This window comes from Neltuma alba, unplaced genomic scaffold (genome assembly GCF_004799145.2).
Source record: "Neltuma alba isolate B1F8T4 unplaced genomic scaffold, ASM479914v2 tig00000766_pilon, whole genome shotgun sequence".
Classification (NCBI taxonomy): Eukaryota; Viridiplantae; Streptophyta; class Magnoliopsida; order Fabales; family Fabaceae; genus Neltuma; species Neltuma alba.
Genome location: NW_021632181.1, coordinates 300,296 through 326,518, shown reverse-complemented (window position 1 = coordinate 326,518; position 26,223 = coordinate 300,296). Strand labels below are relative to the sequence as shown.

At 31.2% G+C, this 26,223-nt stretch overlaps 2 pseudogenes; both read right to left on the bottom strand.

Moving 5' to 3' along the window:
• Positions 1-7,821: 7,821 nt before the first annotated feature.
• LOC114745028 (receptor-like protein EIX2) lies at positions 7,822-10,807 on the bottom strand (annotated as a pseudogene).
• A 12,020-nt stretch (positions 10,808-22,827) lies between these two features.
• LOC114745020 (receptor-like protein EIX2) lies at positions 22,828-25,832 on the bottom strand (annotated as a pseudogene).
• Positions 25,833-26,223: the final 391 nt, after the last annotated feature.

Genomic DNA, 26,223 nt, shown 5'->3' with positions numbered 1-26,223 from the left:
TTATTGTCATTGGGTATTGTTAGATTTTTTTTTTATTGGGCTATTCATTCACGGGCTGACCCTTACTGAGTCTGATCTCACACTCGATAACTCTAACCCGCCTCTCACTCTCTATTGTGTCAAGAAAGCTTCCTTAGGATATATGTCCTAGAATACTATTCACATTTAGTATCCGACAGCTCTTTAAACAAAATTGTCTTAATAAGAAGTATACTTGTACTTGGCCAAAAAAAAAAAAACCATACATATTTCTCCACAAATCTCTTATTTGTTGACTATCACTTGGCTACAAATATTAGCTTTGCTTCATGATTTCTCTTTCACGGGTGTTAAGACCATTTCTTTGTCTCATTTTCTTAAGCATTTTGATTTTCATGTTGGTGTTCTTCCCATTTGTAACTTGTAAAACTCTTATTCACTAAATATTTCTCCGGTCCTCAATATAAGATCTAATTAGAAAATTGATTTTGGTCTTCTGTGTAAGACTTATTTCATATGTTATATCAGTTGTTTTTTCAAATTAGTTTTACTAATATTTTTTCAACATAATCAAGTAGAAGAAAGAGGAGAAAATTGAGAAAGATGGTTAGGATGTTTTAGAAATAACACGTCATCTTAGCTAGTTTAACTAATATCCTTAATTTATTCAAATTAGTTAATTAGATCTTACATTAAGTATAAAAAGAATACTTTTCTAATTCTATTTATAGGATATTTTCAGCATATTTCATACAGACAAAAAAAAACTTTAAAATGTATTAACTTTTATTAAAATATAATAACTTTTTGACTTTACCTCTATTTAATATATATATACTTTTTTAAAAAATGTATAATTATTTACACTATAATAAATGAAGACAAAATAGTACATTGATACTAAAATTTTAATAAATTAATTTATAAATTAGAAAAAAATTTTTTCTCTGTTTTATAAATATGACCAAAAGAGTACCATTCTGTCTTGATTTGAATGGGCTGACCCTTTTTTTGTAAAAAAAAAATATTGAATTTTAAAACAAATATCTGTATAAATAATGATCACAATTTAAGAAGCATCATTAGTTTGATAGGTTGGGACTGACCATTTTTTATTGCTCATAAGCATTCTTCCATTAAAAGCAATCTTGTTTATAGTCAGATATCAAATGTAGGCACTTCTAGGAATGGTAATGCGGGCAACATGTGAGTTGTAGGTATTATTGCGTATGTTCTTTTGGAACAGAGGCCTTGATTATATACAATGTTAGGTCGTAACTTGGTCCAGACGCTACGTTCATTAAGTGTTTTTTTAATTTGGTCTAGAAGTGTATAGTATCATCAAGTGTCTGTTTTGTTTGACCTTTCTTTTCATTTCATTATGAACTAGTGAAAACGTATTGCTTACTTATTAAACTTTGTGTTTAAACGTGATCAGTATGGATTTTTAATTTACTCATCAATTTTAATTTCATTGTTGTGATCTTGGCGTGACTTTATATGTAGGCTAACGGAAGCTCCTTTGAGAGCAAGATTTTGCAAGCAATCATGGGGCCGGTTTCAGTGGCTACATGTTTGTCCTGCTTAGTAAAAATATGTTGAAGCCATGACATTGTATAGACTCTGGGCAGGAAGAAAAGGGTATTGTCTGAGATTGGGAGAATATGTGATTCTGGTTTTGATCGTCCGTTTTACATGGCCAAGTCATTTTTTTTCTCTCAACAGTTTATCATTACTCATTGTACGTTGCTACATGATATTTTTAGCCATTACTTCTCATTGACTCTGTTTTTAATAATCATCCATTATAGGTCGCTGCTGAAGAAACTCAGAGTGTGGTGGTGGATCAAATTTCTAATGAGGCAGCATTTGCGGAACCAATCAATCTGTTTCATTCAAATGGTCAGCTGCCTCTCACGCGCATGCTTCTGAAGCACCTGAAGTCACTTCTGCTGCCGGCGTTCAAGTAGAGAAGCCTCTCTTTCATGAGGATGACTTCTTGGAAATGAATGATCTCATTGATCCTGAACCAGAATTGCCAAAAATAGAAAATCCTTTGGAGAACTTGAAGTTTGAAGATGGATTAAGCGCACTTGACTTTTACCAAGATGCAGAGATGTTTCTTTCGCTTCATCAACCTCCGGTTCTTATTGCTTTATGTGCTTTTTTATGGGTTTCTATGGGGACACTAAGACTACTTGGGAGATCCATCTCCTGACATCTGAATCCCTAGTTTTGCTGCTACGTGTTATATGGGATTCCCCTGATTCAATGAACAAACGTCTATTGTTCTAACATATTTTAATAATTTAGAAAAAAAAGGAATTTACCTTCTCTTTCTTTTATTTAATTTTCTTTTATTTTTATGAATATTGAACTTGAGAAGGAAGGTTTTTATGGCCTAAATGAGTGTTAAAATGAAAGAAGGGCTTGTAATTGTAAGTAGATGAATGCTGGGTGACTGCAGCATCACACAAATCCTATTTCTTTATTTAATAGTTTTTATAGCCTATGCTAATCCAATGCCGTTTGGGAGCCCTCATTTTGGCCAATGGATCATATAAATATTCACCTTCCTGTGAAACTTTTGTATACATAGTGTTATTTCTCTCTACCGTAATTTTTAATTTTAGTAGTGTGTTACGGTTGTTGGTAGGACGGTGACATTGTTGCTACTGTTCTATTTTATGCAGATAAGTTGCAAGTAATCAATGGATATTTGTTTGGGAAAGGAAAAAAGCAGAGTTATCATAGTTTTCCCATCAGATTTTTATCAATAAATATATGGTGTGTGTGTGTGTATATATATATATATTCATGAATATGCATCATATAATCAAATAATTTAATATTTTTACACAATTGGGAAAACTCATTTTAATATTTTGTACAAGCGATTGGGCTGAACTGTGTGACTAGTTAGCTATTATATAAGATGATAGTGTCTTTTTCTCGTGCTTTTTTTTTTTTTGGCGTGGCAAGGAATTCTTTTTAATATATTGGGAAGGTGGGAATCTTATTTCGTTTGTTTATTCATTATTATTATTAATGCACATCCACTTTGGTTTGGGAGCAACCATTTTGTAGAATGAATTATATAAATAATTACATAATTATGAGACCTGTACAAATAAAATAAATATATCCAACTGTAATCAAGAGAAGTAAAGGAATATATTGCAGCAAATCCTTTCTATCGATTAAATTTTTTAAAAAATATTAAAATGAAATCAGAAATCTCTCTGTAAAAATAATTTTTTTTTTTACATCTTAATGAAAACGGGATCTAAAACTACAAAAAGAGGAAGAGGAAAAAGAAAAAAGAAAGTGAAAGAAAAATCCAGCGTTCTGTTCTCAACTTACTTTGGTTGGCGGAGAAATTTATTTGACTCATAATTACGGGCCCAATATCATATGTCTAAAATCCGCTCCTGGCTTTCCCCGAAAAAACCATCCACTCCTGCTTCCCATCAGGAGAAGAAAGCGTGTTCTCAACTTATTTTGGTAGGCAGAAATTTATTTGCCCAAAAAATAAATAAATAAGGGTTAAGGTGCACCTAGCACCCTCATGTATTTAGCTAGGTGCACCCAGTGACCTGAAGTAATTTGTGGTGTAAATTTGCCCTCAAAGTAATTAAATTGATGCACCGGTATCCCATGCTAACAAATCTGTTAGTTTGACCATTAAATTGATGAGTCAGCACAAATTTGACCAGAAAATCTGATGTGGCATGTCTAATAAGCAGGTGATGTGGAATTTTTTCGGGGTTAAGTGCATCCAGCACCTCCAAGTATTTTCCAGGTACACCCAGTGGCCTAAAGTAATTTATGGTGCAATTTTGCCCTCAAAGTAAACAAAATGGTGCACCGATATCCCATGCTAAAAGATCTGTTACTTTGACTGTGAAATTGATAAGTCAGCACAAGTTTGACTAAAATAATCTGACCTAGCATGTCTAATAAGCAGGTGACATGGTTTTTCTTGTTAATTCCATTGTTTTGTCTGAATATTACTCCTCTGGTCTTATTTATAAGGTACTTCCAGCATGTTTCACGCAGACCAAGGAAAACCCTAAATTTCATTAACTCTCATTTAAATTTTAATAACTTTCTAACTTTATCCCTATTTAATATACATTATACCTCATATAAACAAAGTTAATACAATAATAAATGAGGGTTAAATTTGTATATCCATACAAAAAATTTCTCTTAGTACCTTATAAATAGGACCAAAAAATATGTTTTCTCTCTACCCTATAAATAGGACTAGAGGAGTATCTCTAAAAAAATTTCTTACTCTGAAAAAAATTCCAAGAGCCGAAGAGAGCATTTACTGAACAGAGAAAACAAAGCAGTGGCAGACGAAAAAAATTTCACATCACCTGCTTATTAGGCATGCCAGGTCAGATTATTTTGGTCAAACTTGTGCTGACTCATCAATTTCACAGTCAAAGTAAGAGATCTGTTAGCATAGGATACCGGTGCACCATTTTAATTACTTTGAATGCAAAATTGTACCATAAATTACTTTAGGCCACTGGGTGCACCTGGAAAAATACTTAGAGGTGCTGGATGCACCTTAATCCCAAAAGAATTCCACATCACCTACTTATTAGACATGCCACGTCAGATTTTCTAGTCAAACTTGTGCTGACTTATCAATTTAACGGTCAAACTAACAGATATGTTAGCATGGGATACCAGTGCACCAATTTAATTACTTTGAGGGCAAATTTGCACCACAAATTACTTCAGGCCACTGGGTGCACCTGGCTAAATACATGGAGGTGGTGGGTGCACCTTAACCCATAAATAAAACATCCACTCCTGCTTTCAATCAGGTCGTAACTCAGTTTAGAACAACTTGAGCCCAAACTTAATAAGTCTACTGGGCCTGGTAAGAAAGGTAATATTGGGCCCAAACTTAACATGTTTGTGGTTCTAATTTATTCCGGTTAGACATTTTAGACAATACTATTTTTTTTTAAATATAAGACCTAGTTAAATAATTTGAAAGGATTAAAAAATTTATTAAATTATTTAATTATAACATATATTACATGATCTTTTAAAAATACTTATATGTATTATTATATTATATATCAATTTATAAGTAAAGCAAATTACTATAACCAGTCCTTAGTATACAAGTTAGTTTAACATTGAATTTGGTCCTAACCATAAGACCCAAATTCACTGTCTCTCATATTTATCTATGTTTTTTAAAGTAATCCTTATAGTAGTTACATATATTAAATATTTTATCAAATAATAATTTTAACTAATACACATTATTAGTAAAGGAATTTTAGAAAAGACAACATCTATTTATTATAAATAATTAAATTAAATAATTTTTTATATTCTCAAATTCGTCAATTAACTCTTATATTAAAGATAAAAAATAGTATATAAATACTTTAACATAATTTAGTAATTATTTAATTTTTTTTTAAAAAAATTAACTGGGCTTTTAACAGCAAAGTTTTATGTCAAAAGCATTTCATATTATTTAGTTTTAAAGGTGTAAAAGTAACCACAGACATTAAAATGTATAGAATTTGGTCACTGCCGTTAATAAGTCCAAGCGTCTGTTTCTTTTTTTTGTTGTGGGCCCCACTATTTTCCGTTTGGCATATGCTGCTCGAACTAAATTTAGACACGTAGCACTCCTTTTGACCTTTCCCTGTACCTCTCCTCTCTCATTAGTTCCCAATTCAATGACCTCCACATGCTTTCTCACCATGTCTCACTCGATTTCTTTTCTTTTGTTTTTTCCCTCTTGGGCTGACTGGGTCTTCTTCCATTTCAAAGACCTCCATTTCTCGATCTTTTTTGCTGATTGATCTAGCAAAGGAAAGTAATAGGTAAGAGGAAGAACTTCTTAACCATGAGGAGTGATTAATCCCAAGACGAAGCCCTCCAATCGATCACCTTCGATTCCCAGGATATGAGTAACACCACTTCAAAGCCCACCCACCATGCCATCAAACTCGATGGCTTCAACTTCGGCACCTCTTTCCTTCAATGGCTTGCTTCTACCTCCACCATGTACGAGCCATCAGATTCTTCTTACTCCTTTTATTTTGGTGACAGATTCTTCTCACTCCTTTTCTACTGCGTTCTGTTTCTTACACAATATACTCAAGTTTTCTTCTTTGGCTCTTACAATTAGTTTAGTGATGAATTTTCTATACTTCAATCAAAATCTGTTGAATCATTTGAGGCTTTTATACTTCTGATTTTAACATGGGCATAATGGTGATGGATTTGCCAAGGTGGAAAGAGGGAAATCAGACGGGAGAGGACTGACAATTGGATGGAGTTATAGAGGAAGAGGAGGATTTATGAACTAGTTCTCTTCCTCCTTTCTTGTTGGTTTTCATAATGTTGAAGATATTTAGATGGAATCACTAATTCGAAGAGTTTGATTTTGAGTTTGTAAGAGATTTTGTGGGTTGACGAAGAGATGTTTGAAGGACGGAGAAGTGAACGATGAGCTGGGTTATTTGTAGGTTGAAGCTTGGATAGTTTTTTCATTTACACACTTGTCATGTATTTTGATCACATCAAGCTTCACTCTCTGCCACGTCACCATTTCAGGTCAAACATTTTTCTCTCTCCAACTTTGTAACAATCAACGCGATTAAATTTAATAGTTGTGATAAAATTGCTTCGCATTTTAAAGTTTGTGTCTACTTTTGCACCTTTCAAAATTAGATGATGTCAAATGCTCTTAGTGTAAAATTTTATTATTAAAATTACACCTTAACCCATTTATAATTCATTGTCCAAAGTATTCCTATTGATTATATATGTTAAGAGGATTTTCATCTAAGGGTAATGATAGTCTAAAAGGGTATTATAAGAAAACAACTCATATTTATTACAAATAATTAATTTAATTAATTTTTTTAATATATTCAAATTAGTTAAGTAATTCTTATATAAAGGACATAAGGTCGCATATAATATAAATGTATAATCATTTTATTTTTTATATTTTTAAAGTTTGTGTTCTAAAATTTAAATTCCATGCAATTACACAACTTTGTACTCGGAACCTGAGCCTAATTTCTCACTGTTTTATTCATACAGATTAATTACCAATAAGTACTTATTTTTTATTTATTAAATTAGTATACAAACTAAAACTAATACTTGAATTATTTTTCATATTTTATGACATAGACATGTTGATTAAAAAACTTGCACATAACCATGATAATGATTAAGAAAAAGGGAAAATGGGTATAATAAAGATTAAGAGAAAACATCAACAGATCATGGATATTTGTTTTATTTAAAAGAAGTTTGATAAAAATATAAAATAAATCAAAGCCAGAATTTCAAGGATTAGGTCCTCTGATGTAATATATTATTTCTATTTCAAGTGACTATGTCTTCTATTGTAATATAAATTGGGATTTAGTTTATCTTATAAGCCTCCATGATTTAATGTTGAAGTTTTAAACAACTCCGAACATGTACAGTATTTTTTTCATTGTTAATTGGCCGTTAATTCATAACTATGCACAATTAAACAAAGCAATGTTTAGTAGCTATGTAATTTTTTTGAGCTTTGATGAGCCAATATATAGGCCTGATGTATTTGAATTGTTATATATAGTTCAATTTAATAATCATGTAATGAAATTAGATGGCATTAATAAAAATACCATCTTATAAACAAACAAAAAAATTTAAAAGGATTGAATATTAATTAGAGATTTAATTTTTTGGTTCATGGTGAAATCATGAAGACATACGCTATATATCAAAATAACCCTTTTATTAATGTTATTGTCATTGTTGTCGTGCACATACTGAAACATTACATTATACTAATAACAAGAGAAGAAAAGAAGAAAAAAAAGACAGAACGAAGATACACACGGCTACAAAGATTAGCCATGGACATGGTTTGTGAGCAGCCTCTTTAACTTTGCTATTTTTATTGAAGCAAACACATATATCTCATCTGCTACATCTTTCGCTCTTCGGAAACAAGCATATCTCCAACTCTTCTTCAACACTAATGTCCCAATAGCACCCCAAAAGCCAACAGCAAACCCAATTGCTACCACAAAATAAAACCACACTTTTTCTGGATCATTTTCATCTTTGCGTTCTCCAATTTCAGGAACTTGATGAGGATCATCACCTTGACACTTATTTGGTAGCGGGATTCCGCAAAGATAAGGGTTGCCAGCATAAATGGATGGATCATTCAACGTCAAGAATTGATTTTCTGTCGGAATTGGCCCTAAAAGGTTATTGTATGACATGTTCAAATGGCTCAATGTAGTTACCTTGGACATGCTCTTTGGAATTGTGCTAGAAATTTGGTTGCAAGAGATATCAAAGGATTCAAGGGATTTCATATCCCCAATAATCTCCGGAATCTCTCCTTTCAAATGACAAGGGAGAATAACCCAAGAGGAATTAATCCAACCAAATTGTTATTTGACAAATCAAAGTTAATCTCAAGCTGCAAGATTCTTGTAATGTCAAACTCTCTTCCTTTCATAACTTGTTTCACATGTTGATTACGCCATTGACTTAATTCCAATATGGTTGAATTCCATATATGTGTGTTATTTACTGCCATTCTTGTAAGATTGCCAATGCAATTGGGTATTGAGCCACTTATGTTGTTATTTGCAAGGTCCAAAATCTGCAATGATTGGAGTTGGCATAGATGTAAAGAAATGTTACCATCCAACATATTATCTCGCAACCTCAGAATGTTCAGTGTAGGAAAAGTGTTGCTAGTCCATGGTGGTATACTTCCAGAAATGTTATTCTCACCCAAATCTAAAATTCTCAATTGTGTCAGATTTTCCAAATTCAATGGAAGCTTCCCTTCAAGATAGTTATTGTTCAAATGCAACCACAACAATGAAGAAAGCTTTCCGATTGAGATAGGGAAGGCACCAGATAATTTGTTGAATGAAAAATTTATTTACGTCAATTTACCTGTATCTCTCCAACAATTTGGAATTTCACCAGATAAATTGTTACAAGAAAGATCAATGCTTCGTAGATTTACAAGGTGATAAAAGCTTTGAGGGATATTGCCAGTTAAAGAGTAATTTGAGAGATCAAGAAATTCTAGATTTACAAGTTGACCAAAACCTTGAGGAATGTTGCTCGTGAGAGAATTATTTGAAAGATCGAGGACATGTAGATTTGAAAGTTGACCAAGATTTTGAGGAATGTTGCTCGTGAGAAAATTATTTGAAAGATTGAGGAAAAGTAGATTTGAAAGTTGACTAAGACTTTGAGGAATGTTGCCCATGAGAGAATTACTTGAAAAATTAAGGTAAGATAGATTTGAAAGTTGACCAAGACTTTGAGGAATGTTGCCCATGAGAGAATTACTTGAAAGATCAAGGTCATGTAGATTTGAAAGTTGACCAAGACTTTGAGGAATGTTGCCCATGAGAGAATTACTTGAAAGATCAAGGTCATATAGATTTGAAAGTTGACCAAGACTTTGAGGAATGTTGCCCATAAGAGAATTACTTGAAAGATCAAGGTGATCTAAATTTGAAAGTTGACCAAGACTTTGAGGAATGAGGCCACTTAAAGAATTATTTGATAGATAAAGACTTCCTAGATTTACAAGTTGGCCAAGATTTTGAGGAATGAAGCCACTTAATAAATTACTTGATAGATCAAGGCTTCCTAGATTTACTAGTTGACCAAAACTGTGAGGAATATTGCCATAAAAATAATTATTTGAAAGATCAAGGCCCATTAGCTTTTCAAGATGCCCTATCCAAGTTGGCAAATGGCCATTGAGTCCATTCCCACTCAAGTACAGTTCCTCTATATCATATTTGATGTATCCAGATAAATCGGAGTCATCAAATGCTTGTCCTTGAAGATTGCTCTCACGAAAATCTAATATTTTTAAATGACAAATGTTTTTTAAGATTTGTGAGACAGAAATTTCTAGTGTGGATGTGACTTGATTTATGGAGATATCTAGATGGTGAAGGCTCCTTAACTCTCCCAACCAAGATGGAATTGATCTAAAATTGTTTAGAGAAAGGTCAAGGTATTCAACAAAAGTCCAATTTTGAAACATATCAAGGATTTGACCATCAATTTCATTCTCAGCCAGATTCAAGACCTAAACTCTAGTATTATTTGTGAAATTGAACGGGGGAAGAGGAGCAGACAAGTTGCCAAGTCCACATCCTTTTAATTGGAGTTGTGATAAAGAAGGAAGCATATGAAGTACCTGGAACAAGTTGTGAGCTTCTCCAAGGTAGACTTCACTAAGATTGAGGTATTGCAAAGACTGAAGTTTAGAGATCCAACTCATGTCATTGATGTGTAAATCATTCCAACTAAGATCAAGAAACTGCAATGCTGTGAGGTTTCTACCAAGATTGGTAGGAATCTTCCCCGTGAAATTGGACCCAGAGATAGAAAGATATCTCAGCCTCCCCATAGAACCAAGAAAGGTAGGAATCGAGATGGCATTGAAGTTGTTTCCACTCAAATCTAAATAAATCAAATGTTGCAACTCCAATAAAGATGGATCAACACGAGTAGCTTGTAGGGAAGAGAAACTGAGATCAAGTTTGAGAATATGACCAGTAACATTGTGACAAGTGATGCCATCCCATTGGCAACAGTTGGTTTTGGGATTCCAGGAAAAAAAGCTTTTATATGAATCATCATAAACAGATGCTTTAAACTTGAGAAGAGCTTGCTTCTCTGATTCATTGCATCTTCCACACAAACCAAATTGGGCAATTCCCAACAACAAGAAAAGCAACACAAATCCTAACATGATGTGTCTTCCCATATCGATGAGAAAAGCTCTAGCAAAGTGGATTTTCTATATGGTGAATCTCTATGGAGAAGTATAGTGTGGGGTTTGCTCAATACACACAACACATATTTATAGATGACTTCTTTTTTTTAACCAAAAAAATGTGATAAAAGATAATCATGAATTGTATACTTTTAAAACAAACAACTATTCACTTGTGGTTCTCTTCAACTTTTATGTTCAAATTATATATTAAAAGAATTTAAAAGATGAAAAATACGTGGTTAGCATCAAACTACCGTGAGCACTAACAACAAACTAAAAGCAATTTACTTTCAAATTGCAATGATGCGTCAGTATGGTTGTTGCATATTCACATTGAATATTGAAATTGTCAAATATAGACTCGTTTAAGCAGGAAATTTAATTTTAAACTATTCAATTGTCTGGTCTATACAAAATTTTTTTAAAAAAAAAACTATACTTACACCTTTGATCTTTTTATATAATTATAATATTATGCAAAATTTAAAAACAAAACAAAGCCATTGATATAAGCGGCCAGGGATATAAATTTAAAACTGTTTTTGGGTAAAATATAAATTTAAAACTTTAATAGCATAAAATTATTAAAGTTCGCCAATCTTGTCAATTTTATACTTGAACATGTTTCAAACAGAAAACAAACAATTTTGAATGACTACAATTAACAAAATCATTGAATGTCAATCAAATTAGAAGTTCAATAGCTGGACCAGGATGATCATTCTGGGAAAAAATAAAAAATAACATGGGACAAAATATTGTTGGCGAAAAAAATTTATGTGAAAAGAATTATAAAATGTAAAATGTGTCAATTTCTAGATTAATCATGAATGTAACAATTTTGCAAATATTATAAAATTAGGAACCTTTCTTGGCGAACGTTTGAACAAAATTTATTGTTGAAAAATGTTAAAAAAATTTAAAATAATTAAATGTAGGAGTTAGTTAGCTAATTTTTGTAGATTAAAAAAATAAGTTAAATTGATTAGTTGTAATATATCTAGAAAAATTTATTAGTTTTCGTAAAAACCCCTCCTGGTAATGTACTCAACAAAATTAATGTCGAATGGGTTGTTTTAAACATTTCAGCAACACACCATTTCTATCGTTGGTTCATTTTTGTTATACTCACTCTAATTATATGAGAAGAATTTTTTGAGGATGATACAATCCTATTTATAAGAAATCTTAATAGGATGTCTGAAATAAATATTTTATATTTTTAAAGTAATTAAATATTCCATTTTAAGTATTTAAAAAAATTTAAAATTGCTTGTTTAAATTATAAGGATTATTTTTTAAATGACATGACATATAATAAAAAATATAAAAAGATTGGCATGGCAAAAACCATTAACTTTAACGGTAATTTTAATAATAAGGGATTAATAAACAAAACACTAAATATTAGGGTTCTTAATTTAATTTTTTAAATATAAAGGAGGTTATACGCAACTGACCTAAAATTAAGGGAATTTCTATATATTTTAGCCATTGTTTTGTATATAAATGTTCAATGGATTGAGATAACAGTCATGAGAAAAAGAAAATGCTGCGTATCATGTTAGGTGGCTGCATCTCTTTCTCTGTTTTCTTTTTTCTTTTTCTTTTTTCCTTCGTCGGTTATAGATCGTGGAATTCTATTTCTTTCTTTCTTTTTTTTACCCTAGCTGGGTTTGCTTTTTCTTGCACTGGGCTATTTTAGTTTGGAGAAATTAATTATTTAGTCATTCTAGGATTCACATAATTCCAGTTCAATTCCAAATATTTAATTTATTAGTGTATCTCAATATATTAAATTTGAGACATTTAATTAATTGGTTCTTTTATTTTATAATTCATATGCAATTCATCCTAAAAAATTATTTGTATAAACTAACCAATTAAATGTCAAAATTTTCAGCAGTCTTAGTTTCAAGGATTGAATGGTAGTCGAGTTGAAACTATTTCTCTTTTAGTTACATGATTAGATAGAAAGAAATAATGTACTTTTTATGATTCTCATAAACTGAGGAAAAATTAATTTGTGCTTTCCATAAAGAAATTTTAAAAAAATAAATAACTTTTCCTTGAAAATCACTTTTTTAAAGCTTTCTGTGGCAGAGAATTAAAACAAACTTAATGAAACATTCCACCTAATCTTCTAATATCATGTGAAACCATCAAATGACCATGTCAACCAAACCTTTCGTCAACGTAGTTTTTTTTTTTTTGGCATATTTTACAGCTACCGACACAATGCTTAGCTTTATTCTTCTCTTGTCTTTTTGACCAGAATTTATTCTTCTCTTTTCATGCACGTTCATGCTTTTTTGAAATATTGATGCTTATAGATACCCTACCTTCAATAATTTCATGGTTGTTAGAAAGGATCAGATCGTCCAGTTCAACTAGTTGAACCAACAACCAGCCTCAGTCTTATATAGAACCTCTTTTTTGGCGCCAATTTTTGATAGAGCAAAATAATGTTATTTTGCATTTTTATTTTTGGCTGATATATTCTCTTTATTGCTAGATATATTTGATGATATATATTAGTGATTTTGGTAAGTCATGCAAGCTTGTGCTAAGTTTTCTTAGATAATTAGTAGTAGTGTGACATAACTGGTATTTTGGTGAATCCTAGCAGACAAAAAATAGCTGTTTAAATTGACTTTCTAGAGTCGTTGATTTTCAGCAGCATTTTTTTTTTTAATCAACACTGAAATTTATTATCAAGAGTCTATTTTTTTGGTAGTACTTAATACCATCTGGATGAAAAGAAAAAAATTCCATCATAAAGGGAAATATAGATTATCCTCTTACTATGATTCGGGAAATCTAGAATATAATTTCTCTTTCAGATTATGACTTTTGATAACTTTAACTCATTTTGGTCTTCTAAGTAGAACTTCTTTGGTAAATATTCTCGCTTAAGATTGAACCAAGATGGTTAGAATGTGTTACTCTATAAATACAAAAAATTAAGAAAATACTATTGTCACAATATTATTTGTTACGAGGGAATGCCTTTAAAAGAATTTTGATGGGGAAACCAAGCTACTATAACTCCAATTTGAAACTTGCTACAGGTAAGCCCTCTGTACAAGTTTACTGTATTAAAAAGAGATTGCTCCATATTCTTAACATCACTTGGCAAGAAATACTTGCCCTCAGTCATAATTTCTCTTCTTTTAATAAAGATGTAACTTATAATAACCTTATTTACTACGAAGGACATTTCGTATTTGGTTGGGAAAAAAAAGAAAGAAATTAAACCGTGTGGTACATCTAATGAAAATAAAAGTCTTTTAACAAATAAAGTGAAAGCCAAACTATTGATAACGAATATTTATAAAATATTTAATGTGTCACTGTCTATGTCAATTATGCCTTATTTTCTCATATAACGTGTGGAATGTCTTAAAGAAATTTTTAATGCTAAGTAGTCTCTCCATTTCTTCATGTAAGTCTTCTTTTCAGAAAATAATTAATTTTATTTATATGCCTTTTTAAAATTTCAAGACTGAAGTTGATATGATTATATTGTCATTCTCTCAATTATAACTATAAGGCACTGATAGAATTGGCACATATAATTAAACAAAATCTTTAACAAATTGTAAAGTGAAAACTGAATTATTGGTCATATAAATATTATAAAATATTAACGAGTGATTTTCTTCGTCAATTATTTTGTTCAACTTTTGAAATTTTTTCTTTTCCTATCTTTTATACACACTTACCAAACACTAAAATTCTAAAGCAACATTAATTAATAAAATAAAATAAAATAAGTGCATTAAAAGGGTCACGAGCATAAAAATAATGGTTATACCAACTCCCAAGTCAGTCAATGGTTTTGTGTCATAGAGTATAGAGCCAAAGAAACTTCTTGGAGAGCGATTATTCTTATAGATATATAATTTTAGTTTCATGACAATAAAACAGGTTAATAACACATTAAATCAGTTTCATCCATGATCCAAAATAATTTAATTTCTATCTTTAAATTATTTTTGAGCAGTTTATAATGATTCAAATATTCCTAACTTTTCCTTTTTACTTAATTCCAATTTTTTCTGGGAAAAATTAGAAACAGGTCACAAATGAGGGACTTATTTTTTTTTTTGGCCTAAAATGAGGGAGTTATAATTTTTTCACATGTATTTTTTTTTTTGGCCAACAATATTTTGTCACATATTATCTTCGATTTTTTGCAGAATGATCATCCTGGTTTAGCTATTTAACTTCAAATTTGATTAACTTTCAAAGATTTTGTTAATTGTAGTCATTCAAAATTATTTGAGTAAAGTACACTCACTACCCTTCTATTTTACTTCAATTACAAAAACCTCCCATATGTTTTGAAAATGTATACAAGCCTTTCTTAAAATTAAAATGTATGTTACACAAACTTCTTTCTTATATTTCCATCCATTCCTTTGTGTAAGTTCCCTTTATATGTCTTTTAAAAAATTTTAGGACACTAGTATTTTAAAAGCTTAAGACAATATTAATTATCAAATAAAATAAGTTTCCATATAGAAATTAAATGAAGACAGAAATTTAAGGAGGAACTTAAAATAAATTCACTACATGGTAGGCAAAATTGTAAATAAATACCATAAAAAAATCAAAAATTGCAATTTAGGTTCTTGAATCTAAAAAATTGCTGCTAGGATCAGGTATTAAATATGAATTAGCAAATTTAAAAGACTAAATTACCCTCATGTCGAAAATAAAAATTTAACTATAAGTTATGTATTAAAAATTATAAGTTACATATGAAAAAGTCTGTACTATTAAATAACGAGTACAATATTAGAAATTATAAATTAAGTAGTCTAAATAAGAAGTCTGCAATGAAAATGACAAGTTTAAACAGCAAGACAATTTGATCTTCTACACAATATCTGCTCATTTATATCAAAGACTCGGTCCTAATAGCAATTTTTTGAATTCAAAAACCCAAATTACAATGTTTTATTTTTGAGAGTCTTTATTTACAATTTTTCCTATATGATAAGAAAAATCACGCCAAACTTATGTACGGAAAAACTTATGGTTAAGAAATTGAAATCAATATCATACAGGATTTAAACAAAGGCCAAGGCATTTAGTAGTTTGGGTAGAGTTTTCCAAATATGCCGCCACCATATCCTCCTTCTGACGATATTACATATAACTTGTTGAAAGTATTCGCATGTCGCAACGCGTCAAAGATGAAAGGAAAAGGTAACTGTTGACTGACTTCAAAAATTTGACATGTTGTTGACATCAATATTTTTTCATATATTAATTGGCTAAAGAATTCAACAAATATGAGTTAAAGACATCAATTGTGCAGTAGTTAAGATCACTATTGATATAAGATACAAAAAATTTAAGTTGTATTATATCCATTATTTAGTACTTTTTATCACTATTTTAAATTGTTGAAAAGAAGACTGTTTTTTCTCTCTCGTTTTTTTTCCCAAAAAGACTATCTTTTTAAGAATTAATTTTTATTTCACTTTTGATTTTATATACCAAGCAATGTTTCTGATAATTGATGACTAAATTGATGTACTTGATTAAAACGAATTAATGAATACAATGAATATTAATTAAATCCGCTGGCTTTGTTTTTTGAAATGAATTTCCACATGATTGTGATTATAGATTAGTCATCGAATTTATTTTAATGAATATTAACTAAATTGTTAATGAATTCATCAAATTTATTCTTTCAGTATCTTTAGACATATTTTTGAACTATTCTTTTCAAGCTCTATGGTGGTACAATTCGTGGCCTTATATGTCTTGCAAGCATTTAGCTTGCCAATTAAAGAAACAACCCCCCCCCCCCAAAAAAAAAAGAGGTCTCTTATTGTCATTGGATATTGTTGGATTTTTCGTAGGGCTATCCATTGATGGGCTAACTCTCACTATCTATTGTGTCAAGAAAAGCTTTTCTATTAGGAGGATATATGTGTTGAGAAAAGTATTCATATTCAATACTCAATAGCCCTTCAAGCAAGATTGCCTTCATAAGGAGTATACTTGTACTTAGCAACAAAAAAAAAAAAATTTCATACATATTTCTGCACAATTCTCTTATTTATTGACTGTCACTTGGCTAGAGATATTAGTTTTGCTTCATGATTTCTCTTTCATAGGCGTTGAGACCATTTCTTTGTCTCATTTTCTTAAGCATTTTAATTTTCATGTTGGTGTTCTTTCTATTTGTAACTTGTAAAACTCTTATTTACTAAATATTCCTCCGATCCTTAATGTAAAACCTAATTAGAAAATTAATATTGGTCTCATATGTAAGACCTATTTTCACATGTTATATCAGTTTTTTTTCAAATTAATCCTATTGATATTTTTCCAACAATAATCAAGTAGAAGAGGGAGGGAGAAAATTAAGAAAGATGTTTAGGATGTTTTAGAAATAACACGTCATATTAACTAGTTTAACTAACATTCTTAATTTACTAAAATTACTTAATTAGATCTTACATTAACTATAAGAGAAATATTCCTTTGGTTCTATTTATAAGGCATTTTCAACATATTTCACGCAGACAGAAAATAAAACTCTTAAAATGCATTAACTCTTTATTAAAATATAATAACTTTACGACTTTACCTCTATTTAATATATCTATATATACCTTTTAAAAAAGATGTATAACTATTTACAATATAATAAATGGAGGATGAAATAGTACATTCATACTAAAAGTTTAATGAAGTAATTTGTAAATAAAACCAAAAAAAAAAAACCTTCTCTCTTTGTCCTATAAATATGACTAATTAAAAGGATACCATTTTGTCTTGATTCGTATTGGTTGACCCTTTTTTGAAAAATAATATTGAATTTTAAAACAAATATCTGTATAAATAGAGATCACAGTTTAAGAAGCATCATTAGTTTGATAGGTTGGGACTAACCCTTTTTTATTGCTCATAAGCATTCTTCCATTAAAAGCAATCATGTTTACGGCCGGATATTAAATGTGGACACATCTGAAAATGGTAGTACGGGCCAACACATGAGTTGCATGTATTATTGCGTATGTTCTTTTGGAACCAAGGCCTTGACTATATATAATGTTAGGTCGTAACTTGGTCCAGACGCTACGTTCATGAAGTGTTTTTTTAATTTGGTCCATAATTGTAAAGTATCATCAAGTGTCTGTTTTGCTTGATCTTTCTTTTTATTTCATTATGAACTAGTGAAAACGTATTGCTTACTTATTAAACTTTGTGTTTAAACGTGATCAGTATGGTTTTTTAATTTATTCATCAATTTTAATTTCATTGCTGTGATCTTGGCGTGACTTTATATGTAGGCTAACGAAAGCTCCTTTGAGAGCAAGATTGCAAGCTATCATGGGGCCGGTTTCAGTGGCTACATATTTGTCTTGCTTAGTAAAAATATGTTGAAGCCATGACATTGTATAGACTCTGGGCGGGAAGAAAAGGGTATTGTCTGAGATTGGGAGAATATGTGATTCAGGTTTTGATCGTCCATTTTGCATGGCCAAATCATTTTTTTCTCTAAACAGTTTATCATTACTTGACTGCCGCATTTAAGTTTTTGGCATGACTGTTTTGTAACTTGTGGTTCTTATGATTTTTTTGCCATTACTGTTCATTAACTCTGTTTTTAATAATCATCCATTATAGGTCGCTGCTGAAGAAACTCATAGTGTGGTGATGGATCAAATTTCTAATGAGGCAGCATTTGCGGAGCCAATCAATCTGTTTCATTCAAACGGTCAACTGCCTCTCACGCGCATGTTTCTGAAGCACCTGAAGTCACTTCTTCTGCCAGCGTTAATGTAGAGGAGCCTCTCTTTCGTGAGGATGACTTCTTGGAAATGAATGATCTCATTGATCCTGAACCAGAATTGCCAAAAATAGAAAATCCTTTGGAGGACTTGAAGTTTGAAGATGCATTAAGCGCACTTGACTTGTACCATTATGCAGAGATGTTTCTTTCGCTTCATCAACCTCCGCTTCTTATTGCTTTATGTGCTTTGTTATGGGTTTCTATGGGGACACTGAGACTACTTGGGAGATCCATCTCCTGACATCTGAATCCCTAGTTTTGCTGCTACGTGTTGTATGGGATTCCCCTGATTCAATGAACAAACGTCTATTGTTCTAACATATTTTAATAATTTAAAAAAAAAACAGGAATTTACCTTCTGTTTCTTTTATTTAATTTTCTTTTATTTTTATGAATATTGAACTTGAGAAGGAAGGTTTCTATGGCCTGAATGAGTGTTAAAATGAAAGAAGGGCTCGTAATTGTAAGTAGATGAATGATGGGTGACTGCAGCATCACACAAATCCTATTTCTTTATTTAATAGTTTTTATAGCCTATGCTAATCCAATGCCGTTTGGGAGCCCTCATTTTGGCCAATGGATCATATAAATATTCACCTTCCTGTGAAACTTGTGTATATATAGTGTTATTTCTCTCTACTGTAATTTTTAATTTTACTAGCGTGTTACGGTTGTTGGTAGGACGGTGACATGGTTGCTACTGTTTTATTTTATGCAGATGAGTTGCAAGTAATCAATGGATATTTGTTTGGGAAAGGAAAAAAGCAGAGTTATCATAGTTTTCCCATCAGATTTTTATCAATAAATATATGGTGTGTGTGTATATATATATATATATATATATATATTCATGAATATGCATCATATAATCAAATAATTTAAAAATATTAAAATGAAATCAGAAATCTCTCTGTAAAAATAAGTTTTTTTTGACATCGTAATGAAAACGGGATCTAAAACTACAAAAAGAGGAAGAGGAAAAAGAAAAAAGAAAGTGAAAGAAAAATCCAGCGTTCTGTTCTCAACTTACTTTGGTTGGCGGAGAAATTTATTTGACTCATAATTACGGGCCCAATATCATATGTTCTGTTCTCAACTTATTTTGGTAGGCAGAAATTTATTTGCCCAAAGAAATAAATAAATAAAACATCCACTCCTGCTTTCAATCAGGCCGTAACTCAGTTCAGAACAACTTGAGCCCAAACTTAATAAGTCTACTGGGCCTGGTAAGAAAGGTAATATTGGGCGCAAACTTAACATGTTTGTGGTTCTAATTTCTTCCGGTTAGACATTCTTAGACAATACTATTTTTTTTAAAATATAAGATCTAGTTAAATAATTTGAAAGGATTAAAAAAATTTATTAAATTATTTAATTATAACATATATTACATGATCTTTTAAAAATATTTATATGTATTATTATATTATATATCAATTTATAAGTAAAGCAAATTACTATAACCAGTCCTTAGTATACAAGTTAGTTTAACATTCAATTTGGTCCTAACCATAAGACCCAAATTTACTGTCTCTCATATTTATTTATGTTTTTTAAAGTAATCCTTATAATAGTTGCACATATTAAATATTTTATCAAATAATAATTTTAGCCAATACACATTATTAGTAAAGGAATTTTAGAAAAGATAACATCTATTTATTATAAATAATTAAATACAATAATTTTTTATATCCTCAAATTCATCAATTAACTCTTATATTAAAGATCAGAAATAGTATATAAATACTTTAACATAATTTAGTAATTATTTAATTTTTTTAAAAAACTTAACTGGGCTTTTAACAACAAAGTTTTATGTCAAAAGCGTTTGATATTATTTAGTTTTAAAGGTGTAAAAGTAACCACAGACATTAAAATGTATAGAATTTGATCACTGTCGTTAATAAGTCCAAGCGTCTGTTTCTTTTTGGTTGTGGGCCCTACTATTTTCCGTTTGGCATATGCTACTCGAACTAAATTTAGACACGTGGCACTCCTTTTGACCTTTCCCTGTACCTCTCCTCTCTCATTAGTTCCCAATTCAATGACCTCCACCTCTCCACGTGCTTTCTCACCATGTCTCACTCGATTTCTTTTCTTTCGTTTTTTCCCTCTTGGGCTGACTGAGTTTTCTTCCATTTCAAAGACCTCCATTTCTTGATCTTTTTTGTTGATTGATCTAGCAAAGGAAAGTAATAGGTAAGAGGAAGAATTTCTTAACTATGAGGAGTGATTAATCCCAAGACAAAGCCCTCCAATCGATCACCTTTGATTCCCAGGATATGAGTAACACCACTTCAAAGCCCACCCACCATGCCATCAAACTCGATGGCTTCAACTTCAGCACCTCTTTCCTTCAATGGCTTGCTTCTACCTCCACTATGTACGAGCCTTCAGATTCTTCTTACTCCTTTTATTTTGGTGACAGATTCTTCTCACTCCTTTTCTACTGCGTTCTGTTTCTTACACAATATACTCAAGTTTTCTTCTTTGGCTCTTACAATTAGTTTAGTGTGGAATTTTCTATACTCCAGTCAAAATCTGTTGAATCGTTTGAGGCTTTTATAGTTTTGATTTTAACATGGGCTTAATGGTGATGGATTTGCCAAGGTGGAAAGAGGGAAATCAGACGGGAGAGGACTGACAATTGGATGGAGTTATAGAGGAAGAGGAGGATTTATGAACTGGTTCTCTTCCTCCTTTCTTGTTGGTTTTCACAATGTTGAAGCTATTTAGATGGAATCACTAATTTGAAGGGTTTGATTTTGAGTTTGTAAGAGATTTTGTGGGTTGATGAAGAGATGTTTGAAGGACAGAGAAGTGGACGATGAGCTGGGTTATTTGTAGGTTGAAGCTTGGATAGTTTTTTCATTTACACGCTTGCCATGTATTATGATCACATCAAGCTTCACTCTCTGCCACGTCACCATTTCAAGTCAAACATTTTTCTCTCTCCAACTTTGTAACAATCAACACGATTAAATTTAACAGTTGTGATAAAATTGCTTCGCATTTTAAAGTTCGTGTCTACTTTTATACCTTTCAAAATTAGATGATGTCAAATGCTCTTAGTGTAAAATTTTATTATTAAAATTACACCTTAACCCATTTATAATTCACTGTCCAAAGTATTCCTATTGATTATATATGTTAAGAGGATTTTCATCTAAGGGTAATGATAGTCTAAAAGGGTATTATAAGAAAACAACTCATATTTATTACAAATAATTAATTTAATTGATTTTTTAATCTATTCAAATTAGTTAAGTAATTCTTATATAAAGGACATAAAGTCGCATATAATATAAATTTTAATATAAATGTATAATCATTTTATTTTTATATTTTTAAAGTTTGTGTTCTAAAATTTAAATTCCATGCAATTACACAACTTTGTACTCGGAACCTGAACCTAATTTCTCACTGTTTTATTCATACAGATTAATTACCAATAAGTACTTATTTTTTATTTATTAAATTAGTATACAAACTAAAACTAATACTTGAATTATTTTTCATATTTTATGACATAGACATGTTGATTAAAAAACTTGCACATAACCATGATAATGATTAAGAAAAAGGGAAAATGGGTATAATAAAGATTAAGAGAAAACATCAACAGATCATGGATATTTGTTTTATTTAAAAGAAGTTTGATAAAAATATAAAATAAATCAAAGCCAGAATTTCAAGGATTAGGTCCTCTGATGTAATATATTATTTCTATTTCAAGTGACTATGTCTTCTATTGTAATATAAATTGGGATTTAATTTATCTTATAAGCCTCCATGATTTAATGTTGAAGTTTTAAACAACTCAGAACATGTACAGTATTTTTTCATTGTTAATTGGCCGTTAATTCATAACTATGCACAATTAAACAAAGCAATGTTTAGTAGCTATGTAATTTTTTTGAGCTTTGATGAGCCAATATATAGGCCTGATGTATTTGAATTGTTATATATAGTTCAATTTAATAATCATGTAATGAAATTAGATGGCATTAATAAAAATACCATCTTATAAACAAACAAAAAAATTTAAAAGGATTGAATATTAATTAGAGATTTAATTTTTTGGTTCATGGTGAAATCATGAAGACATACGCTATATATCAAAATAACCCTTTTATTAATGTTATTGTCATTGTTGTCGTGCACATACTGAAACATTACATTATACTAATAACAAGAGAAGAAAAGAAGAAGAAAAAGACAGAACAAAGATACACACAGCTACAAAGATTAGCCATGGACATGGTTTGTGAGCAGCCTCTTTAACTTTGCTATTTTTATTGAAGCAAACACATATATCTCATCTGCTACATCTTCCGCTCTTCGGAAACAAGCATATCTCCAACTCTTCTTCAACACTAATGTCCCAATAGCACCCTAAAAGCCAACAACAAACCCAATTGCTACCACAAAATAAAACCACACTTTTTCTGGATCATTTTCATCTTCACATTCTCCAATTTCAGGAACTTGATGAGAATTATCAACTTGACACTTATTTGGTAGCGGGATTCCGCAAAGATAAGGATTGCCAGCATAAATGGATGGATCATTCAACGTCAAGAATTGATTTTCAGTCAGAATTGGCCCTGAAAGGTTATTGTATGACATGTTCAAATAGCTCAATGTAGTTACCTTGGACATGCTCTTTGGAATTGTGCCAGAAATTTGGTTGCAAGAGATATCAAAGGATTCAAGGGATTTCATATCCCCAATAATCTCCGGAATCTCTCCTTTCAAATGATTGTGTGAAAGGTTCAAGCTTATTAATTTGACAAGGGAGAATAACCCAAGAGGAATTAATCCAACCAAATTGTTATTTGACAAATCAAAGTTAATCTCAAGCTGCAAGATTCTTGTAATGTCAAACTCTCTTCCTTTCATAACTTGTTTCACATGTTGATTAGGCCATTGACTTAATTCCAATCTGGCTGAATTCCATATATGTTTATTAGGCCATTGATTTTCTACGCCAAATTCCCATACGGTTGAATTCCATATATGTGTATTATTTACTGTCATTCCTGTAAGATTGCCAATGCAATTGGGTATTGAGCCACTTATGTTGTTATTTGCAAGGTCCAAAAACTGCAATGATTGGAGTTGGCATAGATGTAAAGAAATGTTACCATCCAACATATTATCTCGCAACCTCAGAATGTTCAGTGTAGGAAAAGTGTTGCTAGTCCATGGTGGTATACTTCCAGAAATGTTATTCTCACCCAAATCTAAAATTCTCAATTGTGTCAGATTTTCCAAATTCAATGGAAGCTTCCCTTCAAGATAGTTATTGTTCAAATGCAACCAGAACAATGAAGAAAGCTTGCCGATTGAGATAGGGAAGGCACCAGATAATTTGTTGAATGAAAAATTTATTTCCGTCAATTTACTTGTATCTCTCCAACAATTTGGAATTTCACCAGATAAATTGTTACAAGAAAGATCAATGCTTCGTAGATTTACAAGGTGACAAAAGCTTTAAGGGGTGTTGCTAGTAAAAGAGTTATTTGAGAGATCAATAAATTCTAGATTTACAAGTTGACCAAAACTTTGAGGAATGTTGCTCGTGAGAGAATTATTTGAAAGATCGAGGACATGTAGATTTGAAAGTTGACCAAAACTTTGAGGAATGTTGCTCGTGAGAGAATTATTTGAAAGATCGAGGGCAAGTAGATTTGAAAGTTGACCAGGACTTTGAGGAATGTTGCCCATGAGAGAATTACTTGAAAAATTAAAGTAAGATAGATTTGAAAGTTGACCAAAACTTTGAGAAATGTTACCCATGAGAGAATTACTTGAAAGATCAAGGTCATGTAGATTTGAAAGTTGACCAAGACTTTGAGGAATGTTGCCCATGAGAGAATTACTTGAAAGATCAAGGTGATCTAGATTTGAAAGTTGACCAAGACTTTGAGGAATGAGGCCACTTAAAGAATTATTTGATAGATAAAGACTTCCTAGATTTACAAGTTGGCCAAGATTTTGAGGAATGAAGCCACTTAATAAATTACTTGATAGATCAAGGCTTCTTAGATTTACTAATTGACCAAAACTGTGAGGAATATTGCCACAAAAATAATTACATGAAAGTTCAAGGCCCATTAGCTTTTCAAGATGCCCTATCCAAGTTGGCAAATGGCCATTGAGTCCATTCCCACTCAAGTACAGTTCCTCTATATCATGTTTAATGCATCTAGATAAATCGGAGTCACCAAATGCTTGTCCTTGAAGATTGCTCTCACGAAAATCTAATATTTTTAAATGACAAATGTTTTTTAAGATTTGTGAGACAGAAATTTCTAGTGTGGTCGGGACTTGATTCAAGGAGATATCTAGATAGTGAAGGCTCCTTAACTCTCCCAACCAAGATGGAATTGAACTAAAATTGTTTAGAGAAAGGTCAAGGTATTCAACAAAAGTCCAATTTTGAAACATATCAAGGATTCGACCATCAATTTCATTCTCAGCCACATTTAAGACCTGAACTCTAGTATTATTTGTGAAATTGAACGGGGGAAGAGGAGCAAACAAGTTGCCAAGTCCACATCCTTTTAATTGGAGTTGTGATAAAGAAGGAAGCATATGAAGTGCCTGGAACAAGTTGTGAGCTTCTCCAAGGTAGACTTCACTAAGATTGAGGTATTGCAAAGACTGAAGTTTAAAGATCCAACTCATGTCATTGATGTGTAAATCATTCCAACTAAGATCAAGAAACTGCAATGCTGTGAGGTTTCTACCAAGATTGGTAGGAATCTTCCCCGTGAAATTGGATCCAGAGATAGAAAGATATCTCAGCCTCCCCATAGAACCAAGAAAGGTAGGAATCGAGATCGCATTGAAGTTGTTTCCACTCAAATCTAAATAAATCAAATGTTGCAACTCCAATAAAGATGGATCAACACCAGTAGCTTGTAGGAGATAGTAACCGAGATCAAGTTTGAGAATATGACCAGTAACATTGTGACAAGTGATGCCATCCCATTGGCAACAATTTGTTTTGGGATTCCAGGAGGAAAGGTTTTTATATGAATCATCATAAATAGATGCTTTGAACTTGAGAAGAGCTTGCTTCTCTGATTCAATACATCTTCCACACAAACCTAATTGGGCAATTCCCAACAACAAGAAGAAAAGCAACACAAATCCTAATATGGTGTGTCTTCCCATATCGATGAGAAAAGCTTCGGCAAAGTGAATTTTCTATATGGTGAATCTCTATGGAGAAGTGTAGTGTGCGGTTTGTTTAATACATACAACTCATATTTATAGATGACTTTTTTTTAACCAAAAAATGTGATAAAAGATAATCATGAGTTGTATACTTTTAAAACAAACAACTATTCACTTGTGGTTTTCTTCAACCTTTATGTTCAAATTATATATTAAAAGAATTTAAAAGATGAAAAATACATGGTTAGCATCAAAGTACCCTGAGCACTAACAACAAAATAAAAGCAATTTACTTTCAAATTGCAATGATGCGTCAATATGGTTGTTATACATTCATGTTAGATATTGAAATTGTTAAATGTAGACTCATTTAAGTATGAAATTAATT